Here is a 25,750-nt window from a genome sequence, read left to right on the forward strand (position 1 = left end):
TGTATAACATTCCAAATTGAAAATTTGGGATGTTACAAACCTACCCCCCTTAAGATGAATCTCGCCCTTGAGATTTGGGTTGGCTAGAAAATAGGTGAGGGTGGTCTTTGAGCAAATCTTCCTCTCGCTCCCAGGTGGCTTCATCCTCCGTGTGGTGGCTCCACTGAACTTTGCAAAACTTGATAACCTTGCTGCGAGTAACTCGGCTGGCAAACTCGAGAATCTTGACTGGTTTCTCCTCATAGGTCAAATCGTTATCCAACTGAATTGCTTCTAATGGCACTGTGTCTCTCAAAGGTATGTTAGTCATCTCCGTGAGATACTTCTTCAACTGAGAAACGTGGAACACATCATGAACTCCTGTCAATCCTTCTGGCAATTCCAACTTGTAGGCCACTTCTCCCATATGCTCCAAAACTCGATATGGTCCTACAAATCGTGGCGCTAACTTCCCCTTAACTCCAAAGCGCTTAATCCCTCGAAGTGGGGATACTCGAAGATAAGCTCTATCTCCAACTTCGTAAACTGTCTCTTTGCGTTTAGAATCTGCGTAGCTCTTCTGCCTGGACTGGGCTACCTTGAGCCTATCGCGAATCAACTTCACCTTCTGTTCAGACTCTTTAATCAGATCTGGTCCAAACAACTGGCGGTCTCCAACTTCGTCCCATGACAACGGTGTCCTGCACCTCCTTCCGTACAGAGCTTCGAAAGGTGCCATCTTCAAACTGGTTTGGTAACTGTTGTTGTAAGAGAACTCTGCATATGGTAAATTATCGTCCCAACTAGATCCATAATCTAGCGCACAAGCTCTCAGCATATCCTCCAAAATCTGATTGACTCTCTCGGTCTGTCCATCTGTCTGTGGATGAAAAGCTGTACTAAATTCTAGCCTAGTACCCAAAGTCTCATGCAACTGCTTCTAGAACTTTGAGGTAAACTGGGTTCCTCTATCTAATACGATACTCCTCGGAACTCCATGCAAACATACGATCCTGGTCATGTATATCTTTGCCAACTTAGCACTGGTGTAAGTGGTCTTTACTGGGATGAAATGAGCTACCTTCGTCAATCGATCGACTACAACCCAAATTGAGTCATAGCCTGAACGAGTCCTTGGTAATCCCGTGATAAAATCCATGCCTAGCTTATCCCACTTCCATTCGGGTATCGGCAATGGTTGCAACAATCCTGCTAGCTTCTGATGCTCTGCCTTTACTATCTGACATATGTCACAAATTGCTACATACTCTGCAATATCCTTCTTCATTCCGGTCCACCAAAAAATATCCTTCAAATCCAAATACATCTTGGTATTTCCTGGGTGAATCGAATACGGTGAATCATGTGCCTCTTGCAGAATCAACTTTGTGATCTCCGGGTCATTGGGTACATAAACACGGTCTTCAAACCATAGGGTGTCGTGCTCATCCTCATGAAATCCTTTAGCTTTTCCTTCTTTCATTTTCTCCTTTATAGAAGTAATCTCCTTGTCAGATTTCTGAGCTTCCCTGATTTTGTCCATCAAAGTTGACTGAATTTCCAATGCTGCTACATAGCCTCTCGGAACTATTTCCAAACATAGTTCATGAAGATTTTCTGCTAACTCCTTGGGTATTTCTCCCGTCATTAACGTATTGACATGGCTCTTACGGCTTAATGCATCAGCTACTACATTAGCCTTCCCGGGATGATAATGCAATCTCATATCATAATCCTAGATGAGCTCCAACCATCTCCTTTGTCTGAGGTTCAACTCCTTCTGCGTGAAAATGTACTTCAAACTCTTGTGATCCGTGTACACCTCACAATGGTTTCCAATGAGGAAATGTCTCCATGTCTTCAAGGCATGCACTACGGCTGCTAACTCCAAATCATGTGTAGCGTAATTCAATTCGTGAGGCTTCAGTTGTCTTGAAGCATACGAAACAACTCTCCCTTCCTGCATAAGCATTGCTCCAAGTCCTCGACGTGAAGCGTCGCAATACACCTCATAATCCTTGGTTTGATCTGGCAAAGTCAACACTGGTGAGGTAACCAAGCGTTTCTTCAACTCCTGGAAACTAGCCTCACACTCCTCAGTCCATTTGAACTTGGTATCCTTCTTCAGCAACTCCGTCATAGGCTTCGCAATCTTTGAAAAGTTCTCAATAAACCTCCGGTAGTATCCTGCGAGTCCAAGAAAACTCCGGATCTCTCCAACTATTGTTGGTGCTTCCCACTTGGTCACGGTTTCAACTTTAGCGGGATCAACAGCTATACCTTCTCCAGATATAACGTGTCCGAGGAATCCTACTTCCTTCAACCAAAACTCACATTTGCTGAACTTGGCATATAATTGGTGTTCTCTGAGCTTTCCAAGTGCCAAACGCAAATGCTCCTTATGTTCCTCTTCATTCTTTGAATAAACCAGGATATCATCAATGAACACTACGATGAACTTATCCAAAAACTCCATAAACACTTTGTTCATCATGTTCATAAAATAGGCAGGCGCGTTAGTCAGACCAAATGACATAACGGTATACTCATACAGCCCATACCTGGTGGTAAAAGCTGTCTTAGGTATGTCCTGCTCTCGAATCTTCAACTGATGGTACCCTGATCGCAAATCGATCTTGGAAAACACTTTAGCTCCTTGCAATCGATCAAACAGATCATTGATGATTGGTAGTGGGTACTTGTTCTTGATTGTTACTTCATTCAATCCTCGATAGTCAACAACCATCCTTAACGATCCATCCTTCTTCTCTACTAGAAGTACTGGTGATCCCCAAGGCGAAGAACTTGGGTGAATGTAACCTTTATCCAGTAACTCCTTAATCTGCTTCTTAATTTCCACCAAATCTTTTGCGGGCATCCTATATGGTCGCTTCGATATTGGCCCAGTGCCTGGCAAAAGTTCAATAAAAAACTCAATATCTCTATCCGGTGGCATGCCTGGCAACTCTTCGGGAAATACATCAGGAAAATCCTTTACCACTGGTACTTCCTCCTGCACAACTCGTGATAAGGAATTTACTTGTGTCCTATTTGGCGCATGTCAGGATACATACTTGATCCTTCTTCCTTCTGGCGTTGTGAGCAAAATTGTCTTACTGGCGCAATCGATGTTTCCTCCATACATCGACAGCCAATCCATACCAAGAATCACATCCAGACCTTGGGATTCCAAAATAATTAAATCCGTTGGGAAAACATGCCTTCCTATACCTAATGGCACTTGAAAACATCCTTGACTGGCCATGTACTCTGCTCCTGGTGAGCTTACTAGCATAGGTGTTTTGAGAACCCTAGTGGGCAGGCTATACTTTTCCACAAATCCCCTTGATATGTATGAATGCGATGCACCAGTATCAAAAAGAACGAGTGCAGTAAATGTCTTAACCAAAAACTTACCTATTACTGCATCGGGCTGAGCTTCAACCTCCTCCACATTAACGTGGTTCACCTGTCCCCTGTTGAAAGGGTTCGGCTTCTTTCCAGAGCTTCATTGCCGTTTTGGCCTTCAGGGCATTCATTGGCATAATGTCCGGTCTTGGAACACTTGAAACAGGTGACTTGACTCAGATCTCTCTTGGCTGGGGTTGATGGGGTGTTGCGGTTTTGTCCATTTCTTCCTCCATTCCCATTACCATTCTTGGTGCCATTGTGATTATGCGAGCTACCTACTCCATGGGTATGCTGAAAATGTCCTCCCGGTCTAGGGGTAAAACGTGGCTTCTGTTGAGCTCCTGAATTATACTTTCCTTGTCCATACTTCCTCTTGCGGTTCTCAATTTGCTGCTGCTTCCCTTCAATCATAAGAGCACGATCTACCAACTCCTGGTAGTTGTTGAAGGTGGCTACCATCAACTGCATACTCAACTCATCATTCAGTCCATCCAGGAACTTCTCCTGCTTAGCTGCATCCGTAGCAACGTCATCTGGGGCATAACGTGCTAGTTTACTAAACTCCTCCACATACTGGCCAACTGTCCGTCCTCCTTGGCGCAAGTTACGAAACTCACGCTTCTTCATGGCCATTGCTCCTGCTGAAACATGGGCAGTACGAAAAGCCTGCTGAAACTGGTCCCATGTGACAGTGTCGACTGGGAAGGTGGCTGTGAAATTCTCCCACCAGGATGTTGCGGGTCCTTCTAACTGATGTGCGGCAAACTTCACCTTCTCCGCATCTGTGCATCCTTCTGTGGTCAACTCCCTAGCTATCTTGTGGAGCCAATCATCTGCTACTATCGGCTCGGTGCTACTGGAAAACACCGGCGGATTCAGCCTAAGAAAACGGGCTAAGTGGTCAACAGGTGGTGGTGGTGGTGGTGGGTTGTTGTTGTTGTTCCCCTGATTCTGATTCTGAACTAGCAACTGCATCAGGGTGTTCTCCTGCTGGATCAACTGGGTGAGCTCCGGCGGAAAGGCAAATCCGGGGTCATGTCTCGGAGGCATCTGGGGGTTTAGAAAAGATGAGATATAAGAATAGAGGGGGTCTAAAGAGAAAACACTACCCATATGAACATGAGGCAAAATCAAACAATTCACTTCATTCAATCAAACAAAGGCATTCAATCGATCTAACTATCGCAAAGTGCTTGGACTACTATATTTACATGGTGGACTACTACTACTGATGAGGTGGTCTACTAGAAATATTCTATGGTTGTAGACTCCATGATATCTGCTCCTGCTTTATCATCATAGTCCTTATCGCTACTATCTGCTTCCGAGTCGGTGCCGTCGATGATGATGTAGTCTTCGGGGTTAATCTCCTTGGGTTCTTCGTCTTCATCTACTAGTGTCGGGGCTCCCATAAATATTCCAATCTTCTTGATCAGATCGTCATTCTTCTCCACCAATACTTCAATTTCTTCTTCATAATCTTCACATGTAGCCTTGAGTTCTTCCTCCAGTTCCTTGATTCTAGTCTTAGCCTTCTTCAGATCTATCATGTCGGCGCACATCTGATTCTCCTGTCGTCGAATGTGCTGATTTAACTCCTGAATAAAAGCTGCAATTGATCTATCTTTCCTGGTGCTGATCATCTCCTAGTGTTCATCTCGGCGCCCACAAATCTGGTAGATAGTATCCTTGAGATCCTTGCGGTAGACTTATGCAATGCGTCCCATGGCAATGTGAGCTGCCATACTCTTTCCTAGACTCCAAGTTGGTGCATCAAAAGAAAACTCTATGGGCTCAGTGACTGGCATGAACGTCCTTCCTGGAACTTGAACTTGAATCATCCAGCACTCTTCTTCAGGTAAAGTGGCATTGTAGGTTCCCGTGAAGCTTGGTATTCCTATGTTCAGGTATCTAGTGATTTTCTTCAAGTGGCGTCCAAAGGGTGTATCCTCATCTGGTTGTGTGAACTTGTTCCTTGCATCCGCCATCCTAAAGAGTAAAAAAGATGAGAAGTCAGAAGAGAAGAGAGTGAGTAGTGATCTAGGTCTTTAGCTTAGTGCTCGTGTCCTACAGTCAGCGTGTGCTCTGATACCATCTCTGTAGCGACCAGACCTCAAACAGTCTGATCTCTATGCTCCGGTGTCATCCCTGGATCAGTAATGCTGACACCACACAGTACTCGAAGGATTTATAGCAGAGTAGCAATCACACACTTATTACATCGAGTGTCTCAAAAGAGAACTTATTACAATAAATATGGCTTAAGGCCATCTAATAACGATAACAGCGGAAGGCTTGGAAGATAAGTGAGTCCATCAACTCCAACAACATCACTGAGTATAGAACCACGACCTAAAAACTCCTTAATCATCGTCTGAAAAGTCTGCAACATTAACGTTGCAGCCCGAAAACGGGTCAGCACATGGAATATGCTGGCAAGGTAACACATAGAGAGTAATGGAATGCAACAGCTATACTATATGCATATTTGGCTGGTGGAAAGCTCTATGGTTACAGTTTTTGCGTAAAGCCAATTTTCCCTACTTGAAAGGAATAAAATTAATTACTATCATGGTGGTTGTTAAACATTGAGAATGGTTGACAGCATTCTCAATCCCAATTAAGGTAACATCATTAAACCCAACAAAATTTACTTTAGAGTAACATGTTGAGATTCACATGATAATCCAGGTACTAGATACTCAAGATGTCCATAACAGGGGACACGGCTAATCATGATTAGTTTATACACTCTGCAGAGGTTTGCGCACTTTTCCCCACAAGACTCGATCGCCTCCGTTGGATTTCTCGCACTACATGGTGTTTGAGAAACGGATGACCGAGACACAGTCTTTCAGAAGCGCTAGCACCTTACGATGGATAGACCGGTACACCTACTTTCCCCTACATCTGCTAGTCTACCATGTAAGAGTTCGCACGACTTACTCAACTATGCCAGAGCCCATAATGGCTTGTGGCTGCACACGGAAGTTTCTAGTATGAATAATCTCATGATCCCTTTGAGCCTGGGTGGCGGTCCAAAATAAAAACAGGCAAGTCCTGGAATACCCAGGTGCCTCAATCCACCCAGATGTGTGTTAGGTTGCCACCTTAGATAAACCATTAATTAACAATCTCACAACTGTCATGGATATCACTCACCCAATCCACGTCTACTAGCATAGCATGGCATAATAAGCAAACATAGAAGTAACTCCCAAAGGTTTGATAATAAACAGGTAATAGGTACTACCTCATCTACTTCCCATCCCACAATTTAATTAGATCCTAATCATGCATTGTGTGAGGAGGGATCTAATGCAATAAAACTGGGTTGTAGAAAAGGTATGATCAAAGTGTTACTTGCCTTGCTGATGATCCGCGAAACCTAGAGATTCGAAGTAACAGGCGGCGCACTCCGGTTATTCTATCGTAGACAAACAACAAGCATACAATAAGTACTCATCTAATGCATAGGTAAAACTCAAATAGAAGATCTAACCAGAAAGTTCAACTTAAGAACCCTGGTTTGCAAAAAGAATCAAATCGAACGAAGCAAAAGAAGTCAAACGGTGAAAGAAAACAACTTCGTTCTAGTAATCTGGATCTAGGGCAAATTTTACATTAGCAAAAACATGTTTAAGTTGATTATTCGGAAAGAGGGTTTCGAGACGAAACTCTAGGCGCTTGAATCGCCTGATTCCGATAAACGAGCGAAAAGTTATACTAAAGCGAAAATCGGATCAGAAATCACGATCAGCAAATAACCACGGAAAATCCAACGAAAAAGAAAACGACGAACAGAATATTTTTTTAACGGCACGGAAGTCGAGGCGGCGGCGAACCTCGCGCGGCGTGCAACTCCGGCGAGTCGGCGGCGGGTCCGGCGACGGCGGCTATGGGCTAGGATTTCGGCGCAGGCGCGGCTATGGGCCTGGGGCTCGGGCGCTTCGCTATATAAAGGCGCCCCCCGGCGGAGTCCCGCTCGGGTACGGCCCATAGTCGGTTTCGTTTTTTTTAATAATTACGATCGGAAGAAAAATAAAAAGAAATACTAAACGGACTCTAAAAATCACGAAATAAATTTTCCCGGGTTTCTAAAATCAAGCCCGATAAAGTGAACATTTATCTGGGCCCAAACTACAATTTTGAAAAACGCGCATTTTTCCTAAATTCAATTAAAAATACCAAAAAACTCTGAAATAAATCTTATTTGATTTTTTTATTAAATCCTCAATATTTCTATATTTTGGGAAAGTCATTTTATTCCCTCTCTCATATTTTTGTAATAGAAATAATTGATGATAAAATAAATAAAATCAAATGATCCTGTTTACATAATTTGAGAAAACTCAAATATGTAAATAATGAAATCCCCAACTCTCTCCGTGGGTCCTTGAGTTGCTTAGGATTTTCTAGGATCAAAACCAAAAGCAAAATAAAATATGATATGCATGATGACCTAATGTATAACATTCGAAATTGAAAATTTGGGATGTTACATCCTCAAACCCCAAAGAACTAATGGAAGTTCATCGACCCAAGTGTCTGCTGCGTGTTTGAGTTCATGCATCAGTCGGGGTTTCGGTCCTTTGAGAATTAGTCCATTTGCTCTTTCTGCTTGTCCATTCGACTGCGGGTGAGCGACTGAAGCATAGTCGACTCGTGTGCCTTGAGAAGCGCAGAAAGCTCTAAACTCATCAGAATCGAAGTTCGACCCGTTGTCAGTGACGATGCTGTGTGGAACTCCATATCTGAATGTCAATTCCCTGATAAAACTGACAGCGGTGCTGGCTTCAAGATTCTTGATAGGTTTAGCTTCAATCCATTTGGTAAACTTGTCGACTGCTACTAGCACATGAGTGAAGCCACTCCTACCAGTTCTCAGTGGTGCAACCATATCTAATCCCCAAATAGCAAAGGGCCAGACGAGGGGAATGGTCTTCAGGGCTGACGCTGGCTTGTGAGACATGTCAGAGTAAAACTGGCAGCCTTCACACCTGTCGACTATATCTTTCGCCATTTCACTTGCTCATGGCCAATAAAATCCGGCTCGGTATGCTTTAGCCACGATGGCCCGAGAGGACGCATGGTGACCACAGGTCCCCGAGTGGATGTCATTGAGGATCATTCGACCTTCTTCTGGCGTTATACATTTCTGACTGGCTCCAGTCACGCTTTCCCTGAACAGTTGTCCTCTTATCACAGTAAAGGCCTTGGATCGACGGACGATCTGTCGAGCCTCTTCTTCGTCCTCTGGGAGTTTCTTCCTAAGGATGTATGCAATGTATGGCACTGTCCAGTTGGGAGTAATGACCAGGACCTCCATGATTAGATCGACCACAACTGGGACCTCGACTTCAGTCGGATCTGTGGCGCTCTTAGGTTGCGGGGCTCTTCCATGAAAGGATCTTCTTGAATAGTCGGTGTGTGAATATGTTCCAAAAACACATTGCTGGGAATGGCTTCTCTCTTGGAACCTATCTTTGCCAAATCATCGGCTGCTTGATTTTTCAGACGGGGTATATGATGGAGCTCTAACCCCTCAAACTTCTATTCCAACTTCCTCACCGCATTGCAGTAACCAGTCATAGCTGGGCTTCTAACGTCCCATTCTTTCATCACTTGATTGACCACCAAATCTGAGTCGCCATAAACCATGAGGCAACGGACGCCGAGTGAAATGGCCATACGTAATCCATACAGGAGTGCTTCATATTCTGCTTCATTATTGGAGGAATCAAAGTGAATCTGGAGAACATATCTGAGCTTGTCTCCTCAGGGGGATACCAACACCACCCCAGCACTGGAACCATTCAGCATACTAAAACCATCAAAGAACATGGTCCAGTACTCCGAGTGAACTTGAGTCGACAGTTGCTGTTCAATCCACTCAGCGAGGAAATCTGCTATTGCCTGGGACTGAATAGATTTCTTTGCCTCAAACTTGATATCTAAGGGAAGAAGTTCAATCGCCCATTTTGCCACTCGACCAGTTGCATCTCTATTGTTCAGAATCTCTGATAATGGGGCATCGCTGATACTGTAATGGAGTGATTAGAGAATTAATGTGCAACCTTCTTCGTGGTCATATAAATCCCATAAACAAGCTTCTGATAATGTGGATATCTTTGCTTTGATGGAGTCAAAACTTCAGAGACATAGTACACTGGGTGCTGAACTTTGTAAGCTTTTCCTTCTTCTTCCCGCTCGACCGTAAGTACTGTATTGACGACTTGTCCAGCGGCTGCAATGTAAAGCAGTAAAGGCTCTTTGCTGATTGGAGCAGCAAGCACCGGCTAGGTGGAAATCAGGGCTTTAAGCTCCACGAATGCTGCATCAGCTTCAGGAGTCCACTCAAACTTATCTGACTTATTCATCAGTCGGTAAAGGGGCAGTGCCTTTTCACCGAGGCAAGAAATGAATCGACTCAGGGCGGCCAAGCAACCAGTAAGCTTCTGAACATCGTGCACACGCACAGGGCATTTCATAAGGAGTATGGTACCCACTTTCTCTGGGTTGGCGTCGATCCCTCATTCAGAAACGAGAAAACCGAGTAATTTTCCGCCTGGAACTCCAAACATGCACTTTGATGGATTAAGCTTGATATCATACCTTCTAAGGTTGGCAAAGGTTTCAGCGAGGTCAGCCAGTAGGTCGGAACCTTTACGTGACTTAACCACAATGTCATCCATGTATGCTTCCACATTCCGACTGATCTGAGTGAGCAAGCACTTCTGAATCATCCGCATGAATGTAGCTCCAGCGTTCTTCAAACCGAATGGCATAGTGACATAACAGAAGCACCCAAATGGGGTGATGAAAGCTGTTTTTATCTCGTCGGGTCCGTACAGACGGATCTGGTGGTACCCGGAATAAGCGTCCAAAAAGGACAAACGCTCGCACCCCGCAGTCGAGTCGACTATTTAGTCGATGCGAGGGAGAGGAAAGTGATCTTTCGGGCAGGCCCGATTGATATGTTTGAAGTCGATGCACATGCGAAGTGAGTCGTCCTTCTTTGGGACCATGACAACATTAGCTAACCGCTCGGAGTAGTAAATCTCACGGATAAACTCAGCTGCCAGAAGTCGAGCCACCTCTTCACCGATTGCCTTCCTCTTCTGTACGGCGGACCATCGAAGATGTTCTTTGACTGGTTTCACTTTTGGGTCGACTCGCAAACGATGCTCAGCCAGTCCCCTAGGAACACCTGACATGTCCGAAGGTTTCCATGCAAAGATGTCCCAGTTCTCACGGAGGAACTGGATGAGCGCTTCTTCCTATTTGGAGTCGAGTGTTGTTGAAATGTGAGTCGGAGCAGCATTGGGATCTGTCGGGTGAATGTGAATCGGCTTGGTTTCGCCAGACAACTGGAATGCTGAATCCGAGGCAGGCTTCTTGGCTCGCAACAAATCACTCGGATCTGCATTTTTTTTTGATATTCCAGCAATTCAGCTATGGCCATTTGTGCATCGACGATCTTTGAGCCCTTCTGGAAGCATTCTTCTGCCTTCTTCTGACTACCAGTGATAGTGATCACCCCTTTGGGACCAGGCATCTTCAATTTGAGGTACACGTAACATGGTCGAGCCATAAAACGTGCATAAGCTAGCCTGCCCAGAATAGCATGATAGGCACCCTGGAAATCCACAACTTCAAATGTCATCCTTTCTTTGCAGTAATTCTTGGAATCACCGAAAACCACGTCGAGAGCAATCTGGCCGAGTGATGCAGTCTTCTTGCCGGGGATGACCCCATGGAAACTCATATTGCTTTCACTGAGTCTGGACATTGGAATGCCCATTCCTTTCAACATCTCTGCATACAGTATATTCAGGCCACTGCCACTATCCATCAGAACCTTAGTTAGTCGGGTGCCTTCGACTACTGGGTCGACCACCAATGCTTGCCTCCCAGAGGTGGCTATGTGCGTTGGGTGATCGGACTGGTCAAATGTAATGGCAGTCTGGGACCACTTCAAATAACTGGGTGTCACCAGAGCGACCATGTTCACTTCTCTGTTGATGACTTTCAATCGACTCTTACTCTCAACGTCAGCGAAAATCATCAGAGTGGAATTCACGTGGGGATAACCATCATCATCCTCTTCCTCATCCTCAACCTTGTCTGCTTCTTTCTCCTTTTCCTTGGGTGGTTTCTCTCGGAATTGCTGGATTAGGAGTCGACATTGTCGAGTGGTATGCTTCGGGTAAATGAAATTACCCTCTTCATCTTTTTTGGTGTGAATGTGACATGGTAAATCCAACACATCATTTCCATCTTGATATTTTACCTTCTTGGGGTTCCACGGTCCTTTGGGCTTCCCCTTGAACTTTCCTTGAGTCACGGCTAAGGCTTCACCAGGAGCGGTTGGCTCAGCTTTGCGCTTCTGCTTCCGACTGGAGTTTCCTCCTCCGGTTTCGTGGGCGACTGTTTTGTGCTTGCCACTCCGGAGTCCGTCTTCTTCTTCACCATTGGCGTACTTGGTGGCAATTTCCATCATCTGAGTCAGAGTCATATCTCCTGTCCGACCGAATTTCAGATTCAACTCCCGATATTTGACGCCTTTTAAAGGCACAAATTGCCTGATGATCAGACACATTCTCCACCGTGTGGTGCAATCTGATCCATCTCTGGATATAATCCCTCAGAGTTTCATTCGGTTTCTGAATACAACACTGTAATTCTGTCAACCCCGCTGGCCGCTTGCAAGTACCTTCAAATGTCCTAACAAATACTCGAGCAAGATCTTCCCAAGTATAAATACTACTAGGTGCTAACTGATTCAGCCACGCTCTGGCCGAGCCCTCCAACATCAAAGGAAGGTGTTTCATGGCCACCTCATCATTGCCACCACCAATCTGAACAGCCACTCGGTACTCTTCAAGCCAAGTATCAGGCTTGGACTCACCAGTGAACTTACTGACTCCAGTCGCCAACCTGAAGTTGGGGGAATCACTGCAGCCCTGATGGATCTACTGAAGCACTCCGGACCTGACACACGCACTCTGATGCAGGTTGGTAGATCTCTGTCATGACCTTCTCGGTGAGCTCTATTTCTGTCGACCAAGCCCTGAACAAGAGTAGATCTCTCATCAAAGCCTGGCTCTCTGGGGTCGACAGGAATCCCTCGCCCAATACCGTGAGGATGCCTGTCATCATGTTGCCGAGGCACGTATGACCCACTCCTTGGGGAGGTGTGGGCACTCGACGATGATCATCGCGATCGACTCGGTGATCATACTGCTCACAGTTTCTGTACTAATCTCGTCAATCTTCACGTCCCTCACGCCTCTGGGGTGATCTTGCGCTGTGAGCCGACTGGACTGTGTCTGCAACCACATATCTGCTGTGAATCCTATTCTGCGACTGAGATACTACTATGTTCTGCTCACCCGCGGCTCGGAGCAAGGCCCAGATCTGCACCAAACCCCGACCAGCTTCTGACTGGGAAGGTTGAATTGACTCTGCTATTCGGGCCGTAGCTGCGAGATTCTGGATTGGAGTTCGGTATACCTGAGTCGGAGGCGGAAAAAGTTGACGTCGGCTGGATTCAGGAGCACGCTGCCGAGCATGCTCGTCGAGTCTGCGCTGGAGGTTCTCCAGTCGAGTGCGCTCAGCCAAGTTGGCAAGGCGCGCTCCTTCAAGGCCTGGACCTCAGGGGTTTCTCCAACGATAGGAGTGTGAAGTGCATCCATGTTTCGACGGCGAAGTTCTTCTCTCCGCTGCGAAGAGAGGGGTTCGGGGCGGTACTCTTCATGAACACGCGACGAATCACCGCCCCCATCGCCTGCATCTTCACGGGTGAAGCCAGGAGGACTGCATGGTCCATTGACCATCAAAACTTCCGCCATAGGATCGCTGTTGTCGCACTCAGATGCAGTCTCTACGGAGCCAGTCGACAGATCGAACAGGCGGTAGAGAGTTTCATCAGGCTCGATTGCCGCGACTTAGGGGGTGGCCGATTGGTGAGCCACCGCATGCTTCACCCACCGCTGCAGCCTCGATCGACCGGAATGTTTGCTCCGGCGGGCCATAGGGATGGAGGAAGCCACAGGAGCCGACCGATACTGGGTCGACAGCTGCCGCAGGAGGATGCCGCGGACGCATGCGCGAAAGTGTGTTGCCCCGCGGACGGGGAGCGCGTCGACGTCGAGTGGAGCCTCCTGAAGCCAAGCGGAGTCATCGGCGACAAACACGAGCGCGCCGAGACGGATCTTGCGGCCCTCAGCCAAACCTCCGCCTGAAACCATGATGAAGGGGATCGGAAAAATTGCAACTTCTCCAAAAAGTCGCTAAGACACCTTCCCCACGGTGGGCGCCAACTGTTGTGGTTCTAAGTCTGACAGTAGAATGGGAGGTAGGAATGTAGAGGCAAGATCCTAGCTATGGAGGAGTTGTACATGCAAGTTTTACGAGTTCAGGCCCTTCTCGGAGGAAGTAACAGCCCTACGCCTCGGAGCCCGGAGGCGGTCGACTGGATTATATGCGTGTGTGTTATAGGGGTGCGAACCCTTGTTCCTGAGGAGGGGGTGTCTTATATAGAGTTTGCCAGACCCCTCCCGCCCTCAGTTACAAAGGGTTTAAGGTACATAAAGATGGAGACGTTACTGGTAACGCCTGTAATAAAAGTACATAATGACCATTAAGGCTATGACTTAAATCCCGACCGTTGCAGAGTGGAGTGGCTCTAGATCTTCTAGTAGTCGAGTGGTTGTCCATATGATTGAGTGTCTTCAAGACTGTCGAGTGGAACATAGCTTCATGGTCAAGTGGATGATGATTTTTCTTCGACTGCTTCTGGTTCTTTTAGAGGTGTCCTTGGGGAGGGTATCTTGGACAGATCCATGACCCTACCCTAGGTACATGGCTTCATCAACGTGCCTGAGCCTCTGTTGCTCGCGTGCTCGCTTCCCCGCCTACCTAAGCGTGCCAAACCTCGCCACCATCATCGTCTCAATGCCATTTACTGCTCCCTAGCGCTCGCCGACACCGGAGCTCGCCGCAGCGAGCACGGGCACGGTCCGGCCAACCCAACAGTGTGGTGCGCACTGTGCTCATCGCCATCTCCTCGTTCCTGTGCTCGTCCCCGCTCGCCCACAGTTCCCGCGTGAGTTGCGTCGCCTTCTCCCCCTCTCGCTGACGCCGCTTGTCGCCGGGCGCTGTGGACAGGTGCCCATCGGTGGAGCCCGAACCCCCCTCTCCGCTCGCCTATAAATGGAGCCGCCCCTAGCCTCCTCGAGCACCATCCACCACTCCCACACACCCCACAAACGCGTAGGAAGCCGTAGCCCGGCCGGGCAGGCCGCGGGCCGCCGCCCTCGAGCTCGAGCTCGCCAGCGATCCCCTCTGGTCGCCGCAGTAGCTCCAGCCCCTCCCAGGCCAAGGCGATCCTTCTAGGGCCTCCGCCTCTCTCCGGAGAAGCCATCCCTTCCCCCTAGAGCCCCTGGAGCTGCCTTTGCTCGTCGTCTTCTTCATCTCCGGCGACCCCCGCCCTCTACCTCCATTTGCGAGGAAGATTCTGACGCCGTCCGACCGCCCCTAGCTACGCTAAGGGTACAGGAAGGTGCACCTCAACCCCCTCTCTCGATCCCTCCCTCTGGTTTTGGCCAAGGAGCCCTCGTCGCCGGCGAGAGCTCCCGCGAAGCCGCGACCTACCCATGTTTCCTTCTCACCTCCTTCTCACCTGACTAGCGGGGCCCGCTAGTCAACCACTCTGTATGCGCGTGAAGCGGTACGAGTGGTGGCGCCCTGAGGCTTTATGCCTTCGATGTCACCTCCTAGTCTGTTTATTTAAATTCAAATTTCATTCAATTCTAGAGAGCTTCAAACAGCCATAACTTTTCAACCGTAAGTCCAAATGAATTGATTCTTTTTGCATTATGTTCTTTGCAAGGAAATCTAGCAGCTAACAAAAAATGAGATTTTTCTGAGCTGTCTAGAATTTCTGGTGATTTTCAGAAGAGTTCTTGATATTTTCTTCTTCTGTTTAAAATTATTTTCAGAGGGTGAGTCTTGTCTTGAGGATCACCAGAAGGCTTGTGAACCTCATCTGCACTAAGGCAAGACACAACAACATTTTCATGGTGCCATTTCAATATTAATGAATTTCTTACTTGAATTGAATGATTAATCCATGCATTTTAAATAACTATTATGTTATTTATATGCTATTAAAGTGTATGCTGGTATTATGCTTGATTTACAGAACCTTGAAACTAGTTTAGTTGGTAAAGAGGCTAAGATCTAATTATGGTAATGATAAAATGAGTTGTTATGTGTATGAATAATTGCTTAAAGTTATTTTCTTGCATAAATAAATAGTTAAATTTGCTAGAATATATCCTGTTTAGTGTTGGTGTAGCCATTTTACTTAATTTCCAGAATGTTTGAACCTAACTTGATTGGTAAAGAAATTAGGATTTGCTTGAGGTGATGATGGTAGAATCTTTTCTATGCATATGAGGAATTAATCGAAGTTATTTTCTTGCATGAGAAAATAATGTTACTTGCTGAAAAATATATTGTTAAAGTGAGACCAGGAAAGTAAGATAAGTTGTTGATGCTTATGCTTAGTGTGAATATGGTTGACAGCAGTCATTTTCGTATTATATGATGCATGTGTAGTATTACATTTCATGGCATGCTATGACACCGGTCATTTTCATTTTAAGTTGAACCTGAATATAACTCAACTTGAATATATCGTTGACTGGGTCATGGTGCCGCTGAATCGAGATTTTCCCAGTGCAACCACATTTGCCTTTGTGGGAAGGCCTTGATTCGGTCCATTGACATGTCTCTGGTCGGTGCCTCCAACTAGGGAAGGTTATGGGCATGCTTACCCTGGCCCGGTAAGCAGGCATAACCTTGTGTGCCCATTGTTGAGATTTTGGTACCCGGTCCCTGAGTGGGATTGTTTTGGCCACAACGGTGGTCGATGTGTCTTCGGTAGACACGAGGCCACCCAGGACTAGCCCGTTGGGGATTGGGTCGGAGTGGCCGGGGGAGAGTCATGGCAATGGAAGGGTTTTGTCGGAATGCCGTTGGTCCACCTGAATGGGAGTGCGAGGCCATGGGTTCTGTGGTGTGGGTACAGTGTGCTACCTCTACAGAGTGTATAATCTATCGATAGCCGAGTCCACAGTCACGGACAACTCATAGTAGGTCCCACCATGAGTCAACGTTTAATAAAAATGCACACTAAGTTATGATCATTGTACTGATGATGATGGCGGAAAGGCCATCGAGCTGTTCGAGACCCAATATGGGTCGTGGTGGTGATCGCCGAAAGGATCACGAGTTACTTTGGTTAATACCACGATGGTGGTGTGGTGGTGATCGGCGAAAGGATCACGAGTTACTCTGTTTAAGACCACGATGGTGGTGTGGTGGTGATCGCCGTAAGGATCACAAGTTACTTTGGTTAAGACCATGATGGTGGTTTGTTTTGTGATCCGAGAACGATCACGGTTGGTAAGGTGGTCCCGAGGGACGTTTATCCCAAGAGCATGAGCACAGCATTTTGGAACATTATTGCATTATTAATTGGTTAAATATCATGATATTGTTTGTCATTATGATTATGCCTGTTGTGAGCTTGCAAGTACATTCAATGTACTGACCTGGCGTGTCATGCTAGATTTCAGGAAAGTCACGTTGGAAAGGAGCGCTGCTCGAGTCTAGATCGTGTCCACATCGGTGTCCTTATGCTATGGAGTTACCGCTATGACGTTGTTCCGCTGCCGCATAATTGATATGATTGAGGCCCCATTATGTTCACTAAATAATGTACATATTGTTCAGCCGCACCGTGTGTGCTGCTCGGCCTCGACATATGTTATAATATAAACTCCGACCCGCTAGCATCAATAAAGTGGTTGTTTTCTGTAGCAAGATGTTGTGTGTTGCCAGAAGACATGGTCTCTGGGCTGGCAATGCAGGGTAAACCGGTCGCTCTGAGTCGGGGTGCCACAGTGATACACATATTCATAATATTGACGCCAAAAGATGCAAAGTTGATAATGATAGTGCAACATATTTGTGGCACTGCCGTTTAGGTCATATTGGTGTAAAGCACATGAAGAAACTCCATGCGGATGGACTTTTGGAATCACTTGATTATGAATCATTTGATGCTTGAGCACCATGCCTCATGGGCAAGATGACTAAGACTCCATTCTCCGGAACAATGGAGCGAGCAACTAACTTATTGGAAATAATACATACCGATGTATGCGCTCTGATGAGTATTGAGGCTCGTGGCGGGTATCATTATTTTTGACCTTCACAGATGATTTGAGCAGATATGGGTATATCTACTTAATGAAACACAAGTCTGAAACATTTGAAAAGTTCAAAGAATTTCAGAGTGAAGTGGAAAATCATCATAACAAGAAAATAAAGTTTCTACAATCAGATCGCGGAGGCGAATATTTGAGTTACGAGTTTGGTCTTCATTTAAAACAATGTGGAATAGTTTCGCAACTCACGCCACCTAGAACACCACGGCATAATGGTGTGTTCGAACGTAGTAACCATACTTTATTAGATATGGTGTGACCTATGATGTCTCTTACCGATTTACCACTATCGTTTTGGGGTTATGCATTAGAGACAGTTGCATTCACGTTAAATAGGGCACCATCTAAATCCGTTGAGACAACACCGTATGAACATTGGTTTGGCAAGAAACCTAAGCTGTCGTTTCTTAAAGTTTGGGGTTGCGATGCTTATGTGAAAAAGCTTCAGCCTGATAAGCTCGAATCCAAATTAGAGAAGTGTGTCTTCATAGGATACCCAAAAGAAACTATTGGGTACACCTTCTATCACATATCCGAAGGCAAGACATTTGTTGCTAAGAATGGATCCTGTCTAGAGAAGGAGTTTCTCTTGAAAGAAGTGAGTGGGAGGAAAGTAGAACCTGGTGAGATAATTGTACCTTCTCTTGAATTAGAAAGTAGTTCATCACAGAAAATTGTTCCTGTGATGCCTACACCAACTAGTGAGGAAGCTAATGGCGATGATCATGAAACTTCAGATCAAGTTACTACCGAACCTCGTAGGTCAACCAGAGTATGTTCCGCACCAGAGTGGTACAGTTATCCCGTTTTGGAAGTCATGTTACTAGACCATGATGAACCTACGAACCATGAGGAAGCGATGATGAGCCCAGATTCCGTGAAATGGCTTGAGGCCATGAAATCTGAGATGGGATCCATGTATGAGACCAAAGTATGGACTTTGGTTGACTTACCCGACGATCGGCAAGCCATAGAGAATAAATGGATCTGCAAGAAGAAGACTGATGCTGATGGTAATGTTACTATCTACAAAGCTCGACTTGTCATGAAAGGTTTTTGACAAGTTCAAGGAGTTGACTACGATGAGACCTTCTCACCCATAGTGATTCTTAAGTCTGTCTGAATCATGTTAGCAATTGCCACATTTTATGATTACGAAATCTGGCAAATGGACATCAAAATTTCATTCCTTAATGGATTTCTTAAAGAAGATTTGTATATGATGCAATCCTAAGTTTTTGTTGATCCTAAAGGTGCTAACAAAGTGTGCAAGCTCCAGTGATCCATTTATGGACCGGTGCAAGCATCTCAGAGTTGGAATATACACTTTGATAGTGTGATCAAAGCATATGGTTGTATGCAAAATTTTAGAGAACCTTGTATTTACAAGAAAGTGAGTGGGAGCTCTCTAGCGTTTCTAATATTATATGTGGATGACATATTGTTGATTGGAAATGATATAGAATTTCTGGATAGCATAAAAGGATACTTGAATAAGAATTTTTCAATGAAAGACCTTGGTGAAGCTGCTTATATATTGGGCACCAAGATCTATAGAGATAGATCAAGACGCTTAATTGGACTGTAACATCCCAAATTTTCAATCTGGAATGTTATACATTAGATCATCACTGCATATCATATTTTATTTTGCATTTTGGTTGATCCTAGAAATTCTACCCAACTCAATGACCCACGGAGAGAGTTGGGGATTTCGTTATTTCATATTTGAGTTTTCTCAAATTTTGAGAATAGGGTCATTTGATTTTAATTATTTTATCGTCAATTATTTCTATTACAAAAATATGAGAGAGGGAATAAAATGACTTTCCCAAAATAAAGAAATATTGAGGATTTAATAATAAAATCAAATAAGATTTTATTTTGGAGTTTTTCGGTGTTTTATTTGAATTTAGGAAAAAAGTGTGTTTTTCAAAATTGCATTTAGGTCCCAAATAAATGTTCACCTTGTGCGGCTTGAGTTTAGAAGCATGTGAAAATTTATTTCGGAACTTTTGGAGTCCGTTTAGTATTTCTTTTTATTTTTCTTCCGAGCGGAATAATTAAAAAAAACGAACCGACTTAACGGGCCGTGTCCGACCTGGACACCGACCCGGGAGGCCTTTATAAGCCGAGGCCCAGCCCCGGGGGAAACCCTAAAGCGCCCTAAGCTGTCGCCGCCCTAAGAAGCCGCCGTCGTCCACCGCCGCCGCCGTCGGTTTCTGCCGCCGAGGTTCGTTGCGCCTCGTTTTCCGTGCTGAAAAAAGAGAAAAAAATTTGGCGTTCGTCATTTTTCTTTTTCTCGGATTAAATCCGCGATTTTTCTGATCGCGATTCCTGATCCAATTTTCGTTTTAGTTTAACATTTCGCTCGTTTATCGGAATCAGGCGATTCAAGCGCCTAGAGTTTCGTCTCGAAACCCTCTATCCGTTTAACCAACTTAAACAAGATTTTGCTACTGTAAAATTTGCCCTAGATCCAGATTACTAGAACGAAGTTGTTTTCTTTCGCCGTTTGACTTTCGTTGCTTTGTTCGATTTGATTCTTTTTGTCAACCGGAGTTCTTAAGTTGAGCCTTCTAGTTAGATATCTTATTTGAGTTTTACCTGTGCATTAGATGAGTATTTATTGTATGCTTATTTGTTTGTCTGCGATAGAATACCCGGAGTGCGCCGCCTGTTACTTTGAATCGTTAGGTTTCGCGGATCATCAGCAAGGCAAGTAACACTTTGATCATACCTTTTCTACTACCCAGTTTTCTTGCATTAGATCAATCCTCACACATTGCATGATTAGGATCTAATTAAATTGTGGGATGGGAAGTAGATGAGGTAGTACCTATTACCTGTTTATTATCAAACCTTTGGGAGTTACTTCTACGTTTGCTTATTATGCCATGCTATGCTAGTAGACGTGGATTGGGTTAGTGAAATCCATGACAGATGTGAGATTGTTAATTAATGATTTATCTAAGGTGGCAACTTAAACACACATCTGGGTGGATTGAGGCACCTGGGTATTCCAGGACTTGTCTGTTTTCTTTTGGACCGCCACCCAGGCTCAAAGGGATCATGAGACTATTCATACTAGAAACTTCCGTGTGCAGCCACAAGCTATTATGGGCTCTAGCATAGTTGACTAAGTTGTGCGAACTCTTACAGTGGTAGACTAGCAGATGTAGGGGATGTAGGTGGTACGGTCTACCCGATCGTAAGGTGCTAGCGCTTCTGAAAGACTATGTCTCGGTCATCCGTCTTCTCAAACACCATGTAGTGCGAGAAACCTAACGGAGGCGATCGAGTCTTGTGGGGAAAAGTGCACAAACCTCTGCAGAGTGTAATAAACTAATCATGGTTAGCCGTGTCCCCAGTTATGAACATCTTGAGTATCTAGTACCTGGAGTATCATGTGAATCTCAACATGTTACTCTAAATTAATTTTGTTGGGTTTAATGATGATGCTTAATTGGGATTGAGAATGCTGTCAACCATTCTCAATGTTTAACTACCACCATGATAGTAATTAAATTTTATTCCTTTGAAGTACGGAAAAATTGGCTTTACGCAAAACTGTAACCATAGAGCTTTCCACCAGCCAAATATGCATATAGTATAGCTGTTTCAATCCATTACTCTCTATGTGTTACCTTGCCAGCATATTCCATGTGCTGACCCGTTTTCGGGCTGCAACGTTAATGTTGCAGACTTTTCAGACGACGATTAAGGAGTTTTTAGGTCGTGGTTCTATACTCAGTGATGCCGTTGGAGTTGATGGACTCACTTATCTTCCAAGCCTTCCGCTGTTATCGTTATTAGATGGCCTTAAGCCATATTTATTGTAATAAGTTCCCTTTTGAGACACTCGATGTAATAAGTGTGTGATTGCTACTCTGCTATAAATCCTCCGAGTACTGTGTGGTGTCAGCATTACTGATCCAGGGATGACATCGGAGCACAGAGATCAGACTGTTTGAGGTCTGGTCGCTACAGAGATGCTATAAATCCTTCGAGTACTATGTGGTGTCAGCATTACTGATCCAGGGATGACACCGGAGCACACAGATCAGACTGTTTGAGGTCTGGTCGCTACATGGACTTACACAAAGCACATACCTTGATAAAGTTTTGAAGAAGTTCAAAATGGATTAATCAATGAAAGGGTTCTTTCCTGTGTTGCAAGGTGTGAAGTTGAGTCAGACTCAATGTTCGACCACTGCAGAAGATAGAGAGAAAATGAAAGTCATTCCCTATGCCTCGGCCATAGATTCTATCATGTATGCAATGCTGTGTACCAGACCTGATGTGTGCCTTGCTATAAGTTTAGCAGGGAGGTACCAAAGTAATCCAGGAGTGGATCACTGGACAACGGTCAAGAACATCCTGAAATACTTGAAAGGGACTAAGGATATGTTTCTCGTTTATGGAGGTGACAAAGAGCTTGTCGTAAATGGTTACGTGCATGCTAGCTTTGACATTGATCCGGATGACTCTAAGTTGCAAACCGGATATGTATTTGTATTGAATGGTGGAGCTGTCAGTTGATGCAGTTCCAAGCAAAGCGTCATGGCGGGATCTATGTGTGAAGCGGAGCACATAGCTACTTTGGAAGCAGCAAATGAAGGATTCTGGATGAAGGAGTTCATATCCGATCTAGGTGTAATACCTAGTGCATCGAGTCCAATGAAAATATTTTGTGACAATACTGGAGCAATTGCCTTGGCGAATGAATCCAGATTTCACAAGAGAACCAAACACATCAAGAGACGCTTCAACTCCATCCGTGATCAAGTCAAGGAGGGAGACATAGAGATTTGCAAAATACATACGGATCTGAATGTTGCAGACCCATTGACTAAGCCTCTTCATGAGCAAAACATGATCAGCACCAAGACTCCATGTGTGTTAGAATCATTACAATGTAATCTAGATTATTGACTCTAGTGCAAGTGGGAGACTAAAGGAAATATGCCCTAGAGGCAATAATAAAGTTGTTATTTATATTTCCTTATATCATGATAAATGTTTATTATTCATGCTAGAATTGTATTAACCGGAAACTTGATACATGTGTGAATACATAGACAAAACAATGTGTCCCTAGTATGCCTCTACTAGACTAGCTCGTTAATCAAACATGGTTAAGTTTCCTACCATAGACATGTGTTGTCATCTGATGAACGGGATCACATCATTAGGAGAATGATGTGATGGACAAGACCCATCTGTTAGCTTAGCATATGATCGTTAAGTTTTATTGCTATTGCTTTCTTCATGACTTATGCATATTCCTTTGACTATGATATTATGCAACTCCCGAATACCGGAGGAGTACCTTGTGTGCTATCAAACTTCACAACTTAACTGGGTGATTATAAAGATGCTCTATAGGTATCTCTGAAGGTGTTTGTTGGGTTGCCATAGATCGAGATTAGGATTTGTCACTCCGAGTATCAGAGAGGTATCTTTGGGCCCTCTCGGTAATGCACATCATGGTAAGCCTGGCAAGCAATGTAACTAATGAGTTAGTTATGTGATGATGCATTACGGGACGAGTAAAGAGACTTGCCGATCACGAGAATATGTAGGAACCAATATGAGCATCTAGGTTCCACTGTTGGTTATTGACCAGAGATGTGTCTCGGTCATGTCTACATAGTTCTCAAACCCGTAGGGTCCGCACGCTTAATGTTCGATGACGATTTGTATTGTGAGTTATGTGTTTTGGTGACCGAAGGTTGTTCGGAGTCCCATATGAGACCATGAACATGACGCGGAGTCTCAAAATGGCCGAAAGGTAAAGACTAATATATTGGACGATAGTATTCGGACACCGGAATGGTTCCGGTGTGTTTCGGGTATTTATCGGAGTACCGGGAGGTTACTGGAACCCTGGGGGGAAGTAATGGGCCACGTGGGCCTTGGGAGGGAGGCACACCAGCTCACAAGGCGCTGGCGCGCCCCCACTTGGAAGGGGTCTGAATTGGAGTGGGGAAGGGGGCGGCGCCCCCCTTTCCTTCTCCTTCTCTTTCCCCCTATCCCTCTCTGGTAAAAGGAAGGGGGTCCGAATTGGCCTTGGAGTCCTAGTAGGACTGCCCCCACTTGGGGGCGCGCCTAGGCCGGCCTCCTCCCTTTTCCTCCTTTACATACGAGGGCAGGGGCACATCAATTGTTCTTAGCCATGTGCGGTGCCCCCCTCCACCGTTTACTCCTCCGATCATATTGTCGTAGTGCTTAGGCGAAGCCCTGCGCGGGTCACTTCACCATCACCGTCACCACAACTTTGTGCTGAAGAAAATCTCCCTCAACACTTTGCTGGATCAAGAGTTCGGGGGATATCATCGAGCTGGACGTGTGCCGAACTCGAAGGTGCCGTACGTTCGGTACTTGATCGGTTGAATCAAGAAGATGTTCGACTACATCAACCGCGTTAAACTAATGTTTTCGCTTTTGGACTACGAGGGTACGTGGACACACTCTCCCCCTCTCGTTGTTATGCATCTCCTAGATAGATCTTGCATGACCGTAGGAAATTTTTCGAAATTGCATGCTACGTTCCCTAACAAATGCTTCAAGTACCAAGAAGGAAACGATCAAAAAGGCTGCACCCGCGAGGAAGCGTGGCAGGAGAGCGAAGAGGGAAGAGAACGATTGCCTCTTACTTAAAGCACTCATCGCCCAGAACCAAATTAACAACAGTTTGTCTAAATCGGCAAGTAATATTATTTCTGACGGCATGGATGATGAAGAAATAGATGTGAAGCTTGCTAAAAAATAAAGCAGGCGTACTTGAAGCACACAATTACGTCCATGGCCAGCCATTTCTTGTTGGTGAATAATTTGATGAGTGCAGCTCCAGTTGTCGTGAGTAACATGAATATTGCATGGATCAAATGTCAGTAGGTCATCATGGTCTGTAGTCTACTACAACAAAGATCATTTCCGACACGATGCTGGTTCCATCAGTTTTGAGGACTTACATCTCTTCTTCAACTTCAACGAGCTCGATGCCACTCTTGTTAGATGCCTGATTTTGTAAGTACTTAACAAACTCTGATTAACTTCTCCATACAAGGCTATAAATGATAAACATCTGACTGCATTTTATTCCTCTCAGAGATTGAAAGCATAGAGAAGAAAAAGGGAGAGTGGGTATTTCATAGATCATGCATTAGCAAATGGCACAACATTAGATGGTAAGGACCTACGGGAGTGGGCCATTAACACGGTCGTCCGTATCTTCAAAAACACATCCCATGCAGAATCATTTCTCTGGCCATATCATGAACGGTAAGTCAAGTAAACAACCACGCATACACTTATTGTCTTTTAGATTTCGACATAATTCGTAAGTTCATGGCTTTCTTAATATGTAGCAATCACTGGATATTGATATTCATTGTTCCAAACAAGAACATAGTTTACTACATGGATTCTCTCAGAGAGTCAACAAACGCTCAAGATCTGACGCATCTTCAGCAATTCATGGATGGGTATTGAATTCTATGATGTTGAAATTAATTTGCATTCCTATCTAGTTCAATAATTTATGTTGTCAAAATCCATCTTCATTTGCAGTGTGCTCGCATTGTGGAAAACTAAACCTTGGAACCTGTTCAAGAGGGAACTACCTCTGCAGCACGAGATTGTTTCTCCAGTAACACACCGAAATCCGTTATTTTCGAAAAATTTATCCAATAGTCTATTGATACGTCCATTTTGCATCATGTTTTCCTACTATTATTTATGATGTTTTTATGCATAATAATGCTTTTTAGAGTAATTCTAATGCCTTTTCTCTCACAATATGCATGGTGCACACAAAGAGGGAGAATTCTGGCAGCTGGAAATCTGGACCTGGAAAAGCTACGTCAGGCCACCTATTCTGGACAACTCCAAACAAGCTGAAACATTATAGAGATTTTTTATGGAAAATATGAGGAATATTGGAGCCAATAAGTACCAGAGGAGGCGCGCCCTGCTGGCTTGTGCTCCCCTCGGCCCACCTCCTATGCCCATCTTATGGTATATTAGTCATTTTGACCTAGAAAAAACCAGGA

Source organism: Triticum aestivum, chromosome 6A (genome assembly GCF_018294505.1).
Source record: "Triticum aestivum cultivar Chinese Spring chromosome 6A, IWGSC CS RefSeq v2.1, whole genome shotgun sequence".
Classification (NCBI taxonomy): Eukaryota; Viridiplantae; Streptophyta; class Magnoliopsida; order Poales; family Poaceae; genus Triticum; species Triticum aestivum.